Source organism: Ranitomeya imitator, chromosome 4, assembly GCF_032444005.1.
Source record: "Ranitomeya imitator isolate aRanImi1 chromosome 4, aRanImi1.pri, whole genome shotgun sequence".
NCBI classification, from domain to species: domain Eukaryota; kingdom Metazoa; phylum Chordata; class Amphibia; order Anura; family Dendrobatidae; genus Ranitomeya; species Ranitomeya imitator.
Genome location: NC_091285.1, coordinates 411,842,613 through 411,859,181, shown reverse-complemented (window position 1 = coordinate 411,859,181; position 16,569 = coordinate 411,842,613).

Below are 16,569 nucleotides of genomic sequence, written 5' to 3'. Positions count from 1 at the left end.
CTCAGTAAATATGGGGGAGGATCAGACAGCGGAGAGGATGCCGGGGGCAGGCAGAGGGGAGAGGAGGGCAGCAGAGGACCGGACGGAGAGGATGAAAGACTGACAGCGGCGGCAGATCGCCGCTGTCAGTCGATGGTGGGGCAGATCGTGGTCTCCAGCCTTGGCCGATGGTATTGCAGTATCGGCCATGGCTGGATTGAAATATTTCAGCAAGTTTTATAGGTAAAATATTGCAAATTGCTTTGATTGGCTGTTTCACTTTCAACAGCCAATCAGAGCGATCGTAGCCACATAGGGGCAAACCAATCCCCCCTGGGCTGAAGTACCACTCGCCCTGTCCCTGCAGGTCAGGTGAAATTTTAGTTAACCCTTTCACCCTATCTGCAGGAACGCGATCCTGCCATGACGCCACATAGGCGTCAGATCGGATTGGCAACGACTTTCATGACGCCTACATGGCGTAACAGGTCGGGAAGAGGTTAATGATCAGTATTGCAGTATTCGGTCACTGTCGTGGTAATATGTGGTCCGGCCATGGTGCGGTGGTATTTGTCCCTTGTATGTGATATTATTGGTCATTTTAAAAATAAAATAAATAAAAATATATCTAAATTGTATTGGATATTTTAACTAATGTTTAATAAGTTACAGTAGAGTACGGCCCGGCCAAAAGAGTCTTACATTGTCGAGGTGGTGGATTAAAAAGTCTTTTGGCCAAAGCAAAAGCTGCTGGCTATGTATTTGATCTGGTGATGGGAACTGTTAATGTGTGATTGGTGAAGATGTGGTGCAGAAGTGGAGTTTTTCCAAGTGAGGGAGGTGGGACTGTGTACGGTTTGAGGGGTGGATTCTGGGCAGAGCCTCAATGGGACCCCGAAAATTTTGCCAGTATGAGGCCATGAAATTCCTAGTGGCAGCCCTGGCTGGCACCAGCCATCCTATCAGTAGTAATACCAAACCCAGGTCACACTTGCCTTTCTTTGCCTCTAGCAAGTATATTAGTGGGAAGTAAGTTGTGGGTGTAATGAAATATATGCCACATCACTCATCTCTGGCACAGCAGAATGATGTTACCTCTGACAATGATGTCATCAGCCAAAGCCAGTGTTCTGCACAGTTCACCTTTTCCACCTCCATATCATCAAATGTTATTCATAGCAGAATTTCACTTACAGGAATGACACTTGCATCTGTTCTGACTTTTAGTTCCCTAAACCGCAGCACTCTGGCGCTAACATAGAAGCTTCATTAAAACAACTTATGTCAGTTGATTTATTGGAAGAGATGAATAGTCAGCCATTGTATTTGTATGACATGGGGCTGGAGGACTGTGTTGCAGGTTCTGTGAGTAGTGTTGGTAGGAACACTAGCAATGGAATTGAACCAAGGTAAATCTTGAGTCCAGGATGAGTAGGAATTATCGTGAACAACATTGCCCATCTGTAGAGCAGACTATTTTGTGCAAAGTATCTTATGCTCCCTGCATAGCAAACATCCTGAGTTTAGTTGTACAATATTTCTTAAAGAAATATACTTACCTGTTTGAGGAACGTGGTGGCTTTGTTTAGATAAGCGTCTGCTCAGTTTAGAAATTTTCACCTGGCAATGCATACCCACCTAGCTTTGCCCGATTTGTGACGATACAACCCAGTGGAAATTGATTCTGCAAATGTTGTAATGAATGCATGTGCAACCTAAGGCAATGTCGCACTATATCATGCGTAAGCCAAACTAAAGGATAAGCTACTTTGAGATCCATCATTGGCAGCTCATGATGGGTGCGTGCAGCCTTCCTTCTGAAGCCCTTTGAAGAGGCTAAAAAATGTCAATAGGGACAATTGTGGCATCAAAGATGTCATCTTTCTTATACATGTTGCTTGCCAACCTGTGACTGTTGTTGATCCTCAAGGTTTAAGTTACTTGCAGCTTGATATAGAGGATTTGGAGAAGAAGAAAGAGGAGGCGCAGCAGCAGGTAGATGGTGGGGGACATTGAATGTCAGACTGTTCCCCCTCCTGGCCAACTCAGACTGAAAATAAGGACGATGCTAACTATGATGACCAACAAGCGGCCTGCTTCCCCTCTCGGCATCTTGACATCACCGCAGTTAATAAAATAGTGAAGGAGGGAACCGCTGTCTCCTACCATTCTACCATGTGTATGGGGGAGACAGCAGATGCAATGATGTCAGCAAATACGTCTGTTGTGGGGAGCATCAGTGCAAGGACCGGAGCAGAGCGCTGGGAGAACCCAAGCAAGGTTAGTGTAATAATAATCCAGTCTGGGTTTTGAGTCATGTCTACCCTTTTCCTGGGCTGATCATGTCAAGGGTTAACTTTGCTTTACCTCATTCTGGGTTCAGGTTTGCTGTTTAGCTCCATTGCATTCTGTCAGTTATATGTTCTGCCTTCGGCATGAGTACCTGACTCCGGTAGTACCTTGATTTGTCCTGCTGCACTTTCTGACCTTGCACGTGTCTATTCCGCCTTCCCTGCTTGTCTTGTCTAAGTGTTTCCTTATTACTTTTGGATTTCTGTGTTTGACTTGACTTTGCCTCTGGTCCTGGTACTTCTGCCTCTTGTCTGGTATTTGACCCTTTGGCTCTCCACTGACTCTGTTATTGGTTTTTCCCTTTGTACTGCGTGACGGTCTAGGTTTTGACTCGGCTTGTTTGACTATTCTGCTGCCACCTGGTGATAGCTTCGCTGCAGCACTGCAGATCTGCCCTTGCAGACTTGTTACTTTCCTTCCACTCTGTTGCCCTCTGGTGGAAGTTCCTGTTACCTGCATATCTGCAGCCTGACAGTTGGTATGTGTTTAGTTTTTTAATGCACTATATGTGTGAATGTGTGTGTATATGTGGGGACTCGGGCTGTATGTAGAAAGGCTATGTGGGGGCTCATACTGTATATGGCAGGGGTGGGGAACCTCAGGCCCAGAGCCATTTATGGCCCTCGATGACCTTTTATCTTGCCCCCCAGCAGATTTTCAGGGACCGCATTCTTGGGCAAGGAGCTGTATTTTGATTGCCACCAACTCAATAATTTCTTCTTGCTCTGTTAGCACACACATGCAGTGTTCACTAATGAACACTGAAGGGCATGCAATGAAAGATTACATCCTGAAACCAGTGCCAGAGTCAGGATGTACTTTGTGGGTGGAGATTGTACAGCCCTCGAAGGATGGTATAGATATCCAAATGGCCCTTGGCAGAAAAAAAATTCCCCACCCTTGGTATATAGGGACTGTGTGTGGGCTCATACTGTATGAGGGGGGCTATATGGGGGCTCATACTGTATATAGGGGCTATTTGTGGGCTCATATTGTATATAGGAGCACTGTGGAGCTCATACTGTATATAGGGAGGATATGTGGTATCTCATTCTGTATATAGGGGGACTGTATGGGGGCTCATGTATGTGGGGGCTTATAGTACAAATAAGGCTATGTGGGATCTCATACTGTATTTTGAGAGGGCTATATGTGGTCTCATACTGTATATAGGGGACTGTCTAAGGGCTCATACTGTATGTACGAGACTACATGGGGGCTCATAGTGTATATAGGGAGTATATGTGGGGGCTCATTCTGTATATAGGGGACTGCGTGGGGGTTTATACTGTATATAGGGGACTATATGAGGGCTCATACAGTATATAGGAAAGCTGTGTAGGTTCATACTGTATATAGGGAGGATATGTGGGAATACTATATATAGGGGGATTAAATGGAGGGTCATACTGCAGCTGAGGACACTGTGTGGGGGCTCATAGTGCACATAGGGAGGTTGTATGGGGGCTCATACTGTATATATGGTGGGCTATATGGGAGCTCATACTGTATATAGGGAAGCTATGTGGAGGCTCATACTGTATATAAGGATGCTATGCGGGATCTCAGACTGTGTAATGGGGGCTATTTGGGGCTCATGCACTGAGGGCTCATACTGGATATAGAGAGGATATGTGGGGGCCCATTCTATATATAAGGTGATTGTTGACTAATACTGTATATTGGGGGACTGTATGGGGGCTCATATTGTATACTGGGGGATATGTGGGGGCTCATATTGTAAATGTGGTTATGTTGGAGCTTATACTGTGTTACAGAACCCCCAGCACCAAGAATATGTTATGCTATATATATTCTGTATAATAGTTTCCATGTGAAATGCATCAGTCCACAGGCTGCGCCCCTGGACAAGATATTCTCTTTCTGACTTCCCCCACCTTTGTAATTCCCACAGTAAATACCAGCAGGCTCTGGCCCCCTGCGGCTATTGTAATGTAGGTCTGGCCTGTTTTTTCTATTGGCCTGCCCTGTGTATCTGTGTTATATATTCTGTGTGTTGTAAATAAAGTGTGTTCTTTTAGACTGGAAATACCTGGAGTAGCAGTCAGCTTTTATATGCTCCCATGTACTCAAGAAATTCTAGCCAGCGTCCTTCATTCAGAATCCAGCATAGCAGAGTGGACCTCCTGAAACACGGGGGGTGCCGTAAGAGGTACTACAGCACAGTAGACCCCGTTACATACTGTATGTGTAACATCCCTGCCAGCATCACTGCATGGCTCCCCATCTCCCATCTTACTCACCACTCCGGGCCATGCTGTGAGTTCTGTCCTCTGCCGGCTCCATGCTCTGGGCCTCATGTCCTTGCTTGCTGCATACTTCCTGGCTGTATGCCTAGAGCTGTGGCCCTGGCACTTCCTGGTTTCTATAGAGACAATGTGCACCTTCCTAAGGTGTTTCCAGACAATTGCCAAGAGGCCTCAGGTACTTAAGGCATCCTCACCAATGAGGGGATGCCTGAGCAACAAACTCTGTCAGTCTGTACTTTGTTGCTGAGTTGCCAGATCCTGCCCTGTTTTCCACCTTTCTGGGGGCTGCATACCCAGACCCGTTTCTATATACTGCCTCCCTGAGGGCTGCATACTCAGGCCTGAATCCTTGTCCTGTACGCGTTCCCGTGTCTGTCCTTGTCTAAACTTAGCCTATACCCGAACCTGTTTGTATTCTTGTTTTTAGCCTTCCTTACCTTGCTGTGTTTATCTTTGTTTGTACTCCTCTTGCTTGCAGATCCCATATTAGTACCTGCCTCTATCTGGTTGTCGCTGCACAACGATAGAGTCCCTGTTGTTCAATTTATACTTCATTGCAAGTACTTGTGTTTCTTGGTTCTGCTCTCTGTTAGCCTCTGTGGCTCTGCTCTGCTCTCCGCTCCACACCCTGCGGCTCCGCTCTACTCTGCTCCACAACATGTGGTTCTGCTCTTCTCCCGTTCCGCACCTTGTGATTCTGCTCTGATCCCTTTCCACACCTTGCCATTCTGCTCTGCTTCCGTTCTGCACCTTGCGGCCCAGCTCTGTTCTTGTTCCGCTACCTGCAGTTCCTGTCCCTTTAGTCTGTACTGGCTCCTACCGGTTCCAGTCTGAACAGGTTCCTACCTGCTCCCTTTTCCCAATTGTACCTGCCTGTATTCTTGTTCTACCCGAACCAGTTCCAGTCCTGCTAGCCGTGCCTGCCTGCCTGCCAAGAGTGCCAGCCGTGCCTGCCTGTCTTGCCCACCTGCCTGCCAAGAGTGCCAGTCGTGCCCGCTTGCCTAGTGTGTCAGCCGTGCCCGCCAGAGTACACATTGTGCCCATCTGTACTTGCCCGCACCTGTTATTAGGGTTCAGTCCCTCGGTGGGATCAGCTGCCACAGCCAGACATCAGCCTGGAGTGGCACCTGGCAGCTACCTGCCGCACAAGCCTGACCTCACCATCAGAGGCTCCAGTGAACACCAAAGTAGCTGCTTAGTCACACCCCTTCCAGGGTACTCTGGTTTGTGGCACAGTGGGGCCACAATCCCTTGCTCACGCCACCCAGTCAGGGCGCGAGCGATACAGTATGTAGGGTGGGATATATGGGAGCCCATACTGTAAATATGGTGGGCTACATGGGAGCTCATGCTGTGTATAGGGAGGCTATGTGAAGGCTCATACTGTATACAGGGGAACTGTGTGGGGGCTCAGTGTATAAAAAAGGCTGTGTATACTTTATATAGGGGCAGTGTGTTGGCTCATTATGTAGGGCAGGCTGTGTGGGATCATACTGTGTATGGGAGACTGTGCCTTGGCTTATTAAATAAGGGGCTGTGTTTGGACTCATACAGTAGATAAGGTGTGTCCGCATATTTAATTCTGCTCAATATTAAGTGATAATATTAATTGTATCAAATAATGATCATTAAAATGTTAATATTAATATTGAGCTGAAATACTTTCAGCCTATTGGTACGACCTCCACAATAGACAGTGAAGGTCTCTCAGGTGGTCGCTCGGGAAAAGTTCATTGATTAACTCTGCAATAGATCAATCCCTCAGAGTATATCATCTGATGGATCAATCTCTTTCAGAATACAACATCCAATGGACCAACCTTTCTTTCAGAGTATGACATCTGAAGAGAATTTTTCTTTTTTAAAGTATAGAATCTAAGGAAGCGATCTCAAAATCAAAGTATGGCAGCCGATTGAGCAATCTCTGTTTCAGAGTATAACATTTAGGCCGGGATCACAGATGCGAGAAACACGTCCGTGTCTCGCATGTGAAATCCAAGCTCTGGCGCCGGCACTCCAGAGCGGAGCGTGCGGCTCCATGTGTTGCTATGCGGCCGCACGCTCCGCTCCACAGTGCCGGCGCCAGAGCTTGGATTTCACATGCGAGACACGGACGTGTTTCTCGCATGTGTGATCCCGGCCTTAAGGGAAGAATCCGAGCATGCCAACTGATGAAGCAACCTCTTTCAGAGCATGGTTTCAGAAGAAGCAATCTTTTGCTCGTAGTATGGCTTCCAATGGAACATATCACTTTTTTTTCTGTGAGACAAAACTCTGCATGCCTTTGGGTGCTGTAGTAAAGTTCCGTAAAATCCACAGGTTCAATTGCGTTTTATGCCATTCATTTCCAGGTGCTCTTCAATGTGGAGCCAATGTTCATCTGATACTTATTTGAATGTTATCATGCTTCTTTCATTAAAGTTACGATATATGTTTTATATTGTTTGCTCATAGATCTGATTGTTTTCTATAAAACTTGTCATGTGGCATATAGTATATTGACGCTTTTCATGATATTCAAATTCAGTATGTGGAGTCCGGAGTGTGAGACATTCCATCACTCCTACACTTGGAACTAATATACACCGTGCATTGCATCTCTGATAGGTCTTTCAGGGTGTTCCTGGCAACTGAATTTATGACAGTTAGCTATGTCTTGGTTCCTGAACTTGCCAAGCAGCTTTATAGTGTTGGCCAGAAAACACAGCTCCTGATGTTCCTGGCATGTATGGGTGTGGTTAGTATTTTTAGGTGGTTAGTTGTCTTTTTTAAACTTGCTGAAGGCATCATTTCAAGATGAGACCTAAAAGTTGTAAATTTTGCATCTATGAGGCAAAGTTTTATGGCTGTATTTAGATAAGGGCAGGAGAAGTATTTTGCTGTCTTTGCTGAAACATTAATGAATGAATACATTTATGAAAAATATACTGCGTATTTATACACCTCTGGCAAAAATTAAGAGACCACGGCAACATTTTCAGTTTGTCTGACTTTTGTCTTTATAGGTATATTTTTGAGTAAAATGTAAATTGTTCTTTCATTCTATAAACTACTGACATGTCTCTGACAGGCGTTTCCTTTGTAGGGAATATGTTCTATTATATGGCATCCATTCACATGAACTGCTGGCAGAACAGGAGTAGCTCTACTAGAAAAATAAAGGGTGACATAAAACCCAGAACACTTAATACAACAGATACCAAAGTAAGATGTTTTCATCAGGAGCAGAGAATCCATTTTCCGTAATAGGTTTAATTTTTAACACCTATAGAACAATGAAATAAGGGTTGTGAAAGTGCGTAACAGTTCATAGACTACAGTATAAACATTTATTGATCAATTGTTGTTTAATGGCCTGTTTACACAGGCAGTAAATGATGTGCATTGACGATCTGTAATAGATCACTTACTACTCATAAGACGCCATTTTTCTCGGCAGCATGAGTCATGTTTACACAGGACAATGTGCTGCCGAGAACTATGATAATCGAGTGTTTTGCTCGTTCATTAGGTGATCAGCAGCCTGTTTACACTGAAACATTATCATTCATGATTATCTTTCAGTGTTTCACACAACGCTAATGTTTTCTGTGGATCTTCTTTTGAGCTGTGCTTTCCTGAAAGCCTGAGTGATGCACTCACCAGTGACCGTAATAAAGGGGAGTGCAGGCGTTCATATTAGTCCCTAAAAAGGTCATAGTTTCATTAAGAATATTAATGTAGATATAAACAGTCTGTAGAAAAAATATTCAAACTAACTACTTGTTTGTCCTGTTTAAAAACACACAGGACTTTCACAGAATTTCAAAGGGAGAGAGTAATCATGTTTTACATAGTATTAAGGGTCTATTCACACCACAATTTACAGTGTGCATTGGGAGTACTAGATTTTGTATGTTGGGAAGATGTCCTAACATATACCTGTGAAGGATGCCTCCAAGGTATTGTATTACATAGACAAATGTTTTATGTTTTCTTTTTAACTGTGACCTTTGATAGAACCATGTAGTCAGCTACTTAGTGTGCTCTTTCTAATGCAGAATAAAGCACTGACCTATAATTATTGAAGGTGTTATATATACTAAAACCAAGTTTGATACTAAATACAAAAGTCTCTTCTCGAAACGTTATCATATTTATAATATGTGTGATCTGAGACAAATTTTGGCATACAGTTCTCCAAAATTCTAAGCACCTTCTGAAAGTTCCACTGCTTTACTTCGTTAATATCTCTTCTGAAGCACCACGTTAAGGCTACGTTCACATTAGCGTCATGCGACGCAGCGTTGACGACGCAACGCACGACGCATCGAAAACGCACGCAAAAACGCACCTTTTTTGACGCAAGCGTCGGACGAATGCGTCGTGAAACGCAGCGTTTTTGTTGCGTTTTTGTTGCGTTTTTACAAAAAACGCAGCGTTTTACGACGCATGCGTTGTCAAACACTGATTAGATCTTTACACACAATTTAAGTGTCTAGACACTAGATAACACCACCAATGAATAGAAGAGGGTGGGTCTAGTGTCTAGACGATCGATAATGCCACCAATGGGTAAATGGGGGTGGGTATTAATGTAATAGTGGTATATATACCCCGGCATACATTATTTCCAACCATAGAGCATCAAGATGGATCGTTCCATGGAGAGTATCTACCTCAATTTTCAGCTGGAATTAGCCCTTGCTATTGCTTATGCTATTGCCTGTCATGAACAGAGGAAAAGAGACAAACTACGGAGAAGGAGTCGTCGGCGTTTTTGGCTACACCCTATAGTGGAAGTCCGAGAGAGTCGTGGAGCCTACCATTGTCTGTTTGGCGAATTAAATGAGAACCAGGACAAATACTTTGAGTACACCAGGATGTCAAAAGACAGCTTCCGATATCTGCTGCGTCTGGTGGAAGGAACCATTTCCAGGCAGGACACGCAGCTCCGTAAATCGATTTCCCCTGAGGAACGTCTGCTGGTGACTCTACGGTACGTAATGGAATGTGAAGGATTTATATGTTCTTGCCATTTTTTAAAGTACGTGCTTTTGTTTTGTGGGGTGGGGGGATTGTTATTAAAAATGAAAAATTCTTTCATAACAATTTTATTAATTATATTTATTTATTTATTTTTCTTCTTGTCAGTTTCCTGGCTACCGGAGAGACATTGAGATCACTGCATTTCCAGTTTCGGATTGGAGTCTCCACACTGTCTGGGATTATTGCCGACACTTGCCGCGCATTGTGGGACAACCTCCAGAAGGAATTTTTACCCATCCCTACAAGAGAAATATGGCTTGCCAACGCCCAAAAATTTGAACAAGTGTGTTCTTTCCCTAACTGTATTGGAGCCGTGGATGGGAAGCACATTAGGATTACCAAGCCTTCAAGAAGTGGATCTCTTTTTTTTAATTATAAAAAATACTTTTCCACCGTGTTGATGGCAATTGCAGGTGCGGACTGCAGGTTTCTCGCTGTGGACATTGGAGCTTTTGGTCGTGCAATACCAATAGAAGACATCACAGACGGTTGTGTAATCCTGGCATGATGGGTCACAGCAGCATTTTGTAAATACTTACGGAAACTAGTTTTGGCCTTTGGTGAAGCGCTGTCGAAGCCATCCCACAGCAATTGTGCCACCTCCAACCAGAGACGCCGCAATATGCCCTGGTCCGCGTGCCGGGGGTCACGGCTGTCCCACAACGGGCCCCGTGCTTCAATGGATGCCACCATGAGGTCTATGTCGAGTGGTTCATCCAGGGCCCGTTGTGAAACCTAGAAAAAATGGAAAATATTAATGTTTGAAAGATAAAAACAATGGTCCCTACCTCCTCCACCGCCACCTACTACACACAACACCACAACCTCCCACCACCCCCCATAACCGCAAAAACAAAAAAATTAAACAAAAAAAAAAATAGGTTTGAAATAAATACTTACTCTCCGTCCTGCAACCACAGCTTGGCCCCGTTGTCCCTGCTGCTGCTCCCTCTCTTCCTCCTGGTTCTCCTCCTCACTTGAAGAAGCCTGCAAAATAGTTTACCAAAAAGTTGAGTGACCCATCTACTAATGACAGCGAATATAAGCAATAGTAGATCATGTACTCACCGGACTCCTCAGCGGTGGGGTGTGACTTGAGTCGCTGCCGCTGGCCATAATGCAATTCTGAAATAAAGAACAAAATAACATTGAGTCATTTAAACCACAAAGAACATTGCACTCCAACTGAACTAACGCTGAGCAAACAACACTGCCACTTTGATTAAATGAAACAATAGAGACAACCCAATGCCAGAGTACAAAAGCCTAAAGATAAGAAAACTAATCTACAACAGACCCAATGTAGTAATCCCAAAAGAGTGTTTTTTTTTTTTTTTTAAAGTACAGTATGCACGGAGCAACCCAAAAAACACAATAGTTTATTGAAAGTAAAAAAAAACAACCCCCAAAAATTAAGGGCAGAAACATTAACACACCATACTTTACAATAAAACCGACAGGGACGGAGACAATAAAAGGCCACACAACGCCATACATCACAACCAGAAACATACAACAATGTCTTTACACAACCACAGTGCAGAACATAATACACAACTTGCAATAAAAAATTAATAAATGTAATATAAGGGCGCAGAATCATTCTATACTACCATACTTTACAATAAAACCAACAGGGCCGGAGACTATTAAACGCCATCATATAACGCAAGAATAAAACATCACAACTGAATACAAAAAACACCACCAAACCAAAAAATGGAAACGAAAAATCTATCCTGGAACAATAATCTAGGCCGCACACAATGAAACGCCATTCTACAACGCCATACATCCCAACCAGACTAAAAATACCACAATATCTTTAACCACAGTGCAGAATATAATACACAACTTGCAATAATAATTTTAAAAAACATGTAGAAAATGCACAGAATCATTCTATACTTACATCTCTGGACAGCGGATGAGAAGACAGTTGCTCTGCTTTTCTGGTGTGATGTAGACTGTTGTGTAGCCTGCTGCAGAAGTGACAAACAATCCAAAGATTTTCTTTATATATGGGGGATGTTTTTCTCACTGTTTGCACTGTCTAGACACTGTCTAGACACTTTTTTGTTTCATTTTATCTAACGACGCATGCGTCGCACAACGCACGCACGACGCACACCCGCGACGCAAGTGCGTTGTCAATAGGTTTCAATGGGAAATTGAACGCATTGACGACGCACGAGCGACGCAAGTGCGACGCGTGCGTTTTTTGGACGCTAGAAAAATGCAACAAGGTAGCGTCGCCAACGCCACCCAGGCGCGGTGAAACGACGCATGCGTCGTGCGTTTTACCGAAAACGCACGACAACGCAACGCATGCGTCCCCAATGATAAAGATAGGGGCGCATGACGCATGCGTTGTCGTGCGTCGGCGACGCTGCGTCGCATGACGCTAATGTGAACGTAGCCTAAAGCAGATCTATCACCAGAGTTTACAATGCAAGCTATATACATTACCACACAGACCTCTTAGACCCAATAAGCAGAATTGATTAAATATGTTTGGAATCTGTCGACGAATCTGAATTTGCCATATTTGTGCCATATTGGTACCCTGTCCGTGCCGAATTTATGTTGGATGATCATTTCCAAACATATTTGGTCATTTCTACTCCCATTGACTCCAATTACATTCAGCCGTGTTCAGCGAATATTGCATATACAATATTCAGTGCCGATCGTAATAGGTACCGAATTTTAAAAAATTCGCTCAACTCTACTAATAAATATTAACTTTATAGATTCATCTAAGGCTAAGTTCACACTCAGGGCCAGCGTTAGGTGCAGGTAGACCAGGCAGCTGCCTAGGGCCCCCACTTCCTCAGGGGCAAGAGCCAGTGGCCGCTATGGGGCCCTGCGCCACCCTCGGCCCAGTTGAAAGCAGTGATGGAGGAGAGAGCATCACATGATGCTCACTCTCCTATCACTCCCCCTCTGCTTGTGACTCAGCGGGCGTCATGATGACGTCATTTCACTGTGCACCATGCTGCGCCAGCAGTGGATCTGATGAGACTGGAGCAGCGTGGGAAAGGGGAGAGGTAAGTATTAAGTGTGTGTCTGCATTATACTGTGTGTGTGAGGGAGGCTGCATTATACTGTGTGTGTGTGTGGTGCAGTCTTCATTATTCTGTGTGTGTGTTGGTGGGGCTGCAATATACTGTGCTTTTGTGGGGGGCTGCATTATATAGTGTGTGTGTGCATTATACTCTTGAAGGGGCGGCATTATACTGTGTGTGTGAGGGGGCTGCATTATACTTGGGGGACTGCAGTATACTTTATGAGATGCTGCATTATGCTCTATGAGGGCACTACATTATACTCTGAGGGGCAGGTGCGTAACTACAACAGGTACAGGGGTTGCAATTGCACCCTGGCCCTGGAGCCTAGGGGGCCCTAAAAGTCCCTTTGGCCTATAGAAAAAGACTATTGCTATTAAAGATTTAAAATATTTGGTGGCCCCGTTGGAGCTTTTGCATCGGGACCCATGAGTTTCAAGTTATGCCACTGATGAGGGGGCTACATTATACTCTGGGTCTGCAGTATACTCTGAGAGGGCTGCATTATACTGTGTGTGGGGCTGCATTATACTCTGTGGGGGCTGCATTATACTTTGTGCGTGTGGGGCTGCATTATACTCTGGGGAGGCTGCATTATACTGTGTGTGTGTGGCTGCATTTTACTCTGGGGGCTGCATTATACTCTGGGGGGGTTATATTATGCTCTATGAGGGGGCTGCATTATACTCTGAGTGCACTGCAGTATACTCTGAGGGGGGCTGCAGTATATTCTATCAAGGGCCATGGTCAGTGCATTGTACTATATGGGACTGCATTATACTGTATCGAGGACTATCTGTCCCCATCATTCTTCCTCAGCCGCTGGTTAACAAACTCGGGAACAAGCATCAAATTACTTCAATATTCTCGATCGCGCTCGTTTAACGGCCTGAACGCAGCGTATGTAAATACAACAGAAATGTTTCTGTGTGATGTCGCAATATGTTTGCATTTGGGGCCCCACTTTAAACTTTTCCACAGGGCCCCACTTTGTCTAAAACTGGCCCTATTCACACTGAAAAATGCACCAAAAACACAGGTATCCTGTTTTGCTACATTTTTATGCCAAAACCTGATTCCATGGAATAGGAATTTTTCTTCAACATTGAACTTTATCAGCATGCACAAGACACAAAAGCGCCAAAAAACACATACAAAATTCCACAAGAAAAACAAAGGAAACATGTTTTTTTTTTCTGAAAAAAAACACCTAGTGTGAATTTATCCTTAAAATGGCTCTAATCTCCTTTAAGAAAGTTTAACTCAATCTCTGTCCTCGTAGCCTGACGGCTTACTCCTTAGTGTCCCTCCTGCTGCTGAGATCTCACACTGCTCAGTACAAGTGTCTGTCAGGCAGGCTGAGTGGAAACTGACTACATTTGCTCTTTAGCCTCACTCATAATATGCTAATTTTAATATCAGCATTGTACAGCCATTCTCACATGGATTTGTAAAGTAAGTACTAAGAGATCTATGGAATAATGTAATAATGTATGTAGTTTGTTTTGTAAAATATGGTGACAGATCATTTTAAATGTACACTGGGTACGGAAAGTATTCAGACCCCTTTAAATTTTGCTCTCTGTGTCATTGCAGCCATTTGGTAAATTCAAAAAAGTTCATTTTTTTTCGCATTAATATACACTCTGCACCCTATCTTGACTGAAAAAGTTTATACATTTGTTGTTGTTTTTTTCAAATTTACTAAAAATAAAAACTGAAATATCACATGGTCATAAGTATTCAGACCCTTTGCTCAGACACTGATATTTAAGTCACATGCTGTCCATTTCCTTGTGATCCTCCTTGAGATGGTTCTGTTCCTTCATTGGAGTCCAGCTGTGTTTAATTAAACTGATAGGACTTGATTTGGAAAGGCACACACCTGTCTATATAAGACCTCACAGCTCACAGTGCATGTCAGACCAAATGAGAACCATGAAGTCAAAGGAACTGGCCAAGGAGCTCAGAGACAGAATTGTGGCAAGGCCCAGATCTGGCCAAAGTTACAACAGAATTTCTGAAGTACTCTAGGTTCCTAAGAGCACAGTGGCCTCCATAATCCTTAAATGGTTGTCCAGCCAAACTGAGCAATCGTGGGAGAAGAGCCTTGGTGAGAGAGGTAAAGAAGAACCCCAAGATCACTGTGGCTGAGCTCCAGAGATGCAGTAGGGATATGGGAGAAAGTTCAACAAAGTCAACTATCACTGCAGACCTCCACCAGTCGGGCCTTTATGGCAGAGTGGCCCAATGGAAGCCTCTCCTCAGTGCAAGACATATGAGAGCCCACATAGAGTTTGCTAAAAAAAAACCATGAATGACTCCCAGACTAGGAGAAATAAGATTCTCTGGTCTGATGAGATAAAGATAGACCTTTTTGGTGATAATTCTAAGTGGTATGCGTGAAGAAAACCAGGCACTGCTCATCACCTGCCCAATACAATCCCAACAGTGAAACGTGGTGGCAGCATCATGCTATGGGGGGGTGTTTTTCAGTTGTAGGGACAGGACAACTGGTTGCCATTGAAGGAAACATGAATGCGGCCAAGTACAGAGATATCCTGGATGAAAACCTCTTCCAGAGTGCTCTGTTGGTTCACCTTCCAGCAAGACAATGACCCTAAGCACACAGCTAAAATAACAGAGAAGTGGCTTCAGAACAACTCTGTGACCATTCTTGACTGGCCCAGCCAGAGCCCTGACCTAAACCCAATTGAGCATATCTGGAGAGACCTGAAAATGGCTGTCCACCAACATTCACCATCCAACCTGACGGAACTGGAGAGGATCTGCAAGGAAGAATGGCAGAGGATCCCCAAATCCAGGTGTGAAAACTTGTTGCATCATTCCCAAGAAGACTCATGGCTGTACTAGCTCAAAAGGGTGCTTCTACTAAATACTGAGCAAAGGGTTGGAATACTTATGACCATGTGATATTTCAGTTTTTCTTTTTTAATACATTAAAAAAAACAGAAATGTAGTAATTTTTGCAAGTCAAGACGGGGTGCAGAGTGTATATTGAGAAAAAAATGAACTTTTTTGAATTTACCAAATGGCTGCAATGAAAGAACGGGTGAAAAATTTAAAGGGGTATATGAATACTTTCCGTACCCACTGTAATTGCCATAAATGGCCACCGTCCCTTGAAATACAAAATTAGTAAAAAAAAATATATTCAAAAGGAAGCTGAGTAGCAGTAACTCACTAGAAGTACTATTTAACTAAATGTGTTCAGCTCTCCTGACAAAACAAATGCTGTGTGGAGAGGGGTGCCAAGATATCAATACAGTTGTGACTCGGATCAATTGTCTTAGCGATCGACAAGAAGACAATATACTATGGTTGACTAGAAATGGGTTATATATATCAAAACAGTTTTAGAAAAGAGCTGGTTTTATTAATGCTAGCCTCAAAAAATCCCATGAAAAGGGTGTTTATTGCTATTGTGCCCAAAAAGACAGAATGGAAAAAAGAATAATATTGTAAGGGCCAGGGCTTTGCCAACCCCAGATGGAATGAGGAAGATCTGAAATAAGGTAGATTTAAATTAAAAATGTAGTTTTAAAATGTGAAAATAATATAATGTATAGTAGACTTAGTTTGAGGAGCCATCCTGTCCTGACAAAGTCCACCGCTCGGTGCTTCATGGCGGGGCTAATCATTTATATACACCTTCACAGCTGCTTGTTTTCCTCAAACTCCACCCCTTTCTTCTTTGATTGACAGCTCAGGCTTCATAGGGTCAAGAAGGGTGGCGATATATGCATCCAAGTAGGTAGTGCCTTTTCTTTAGTTCTCTTCATCTAAATTCTGTTAAAAGAGTAACGTAACGGATCATACAATCTAGGGGCTGGTGCAGATTACCGAATATT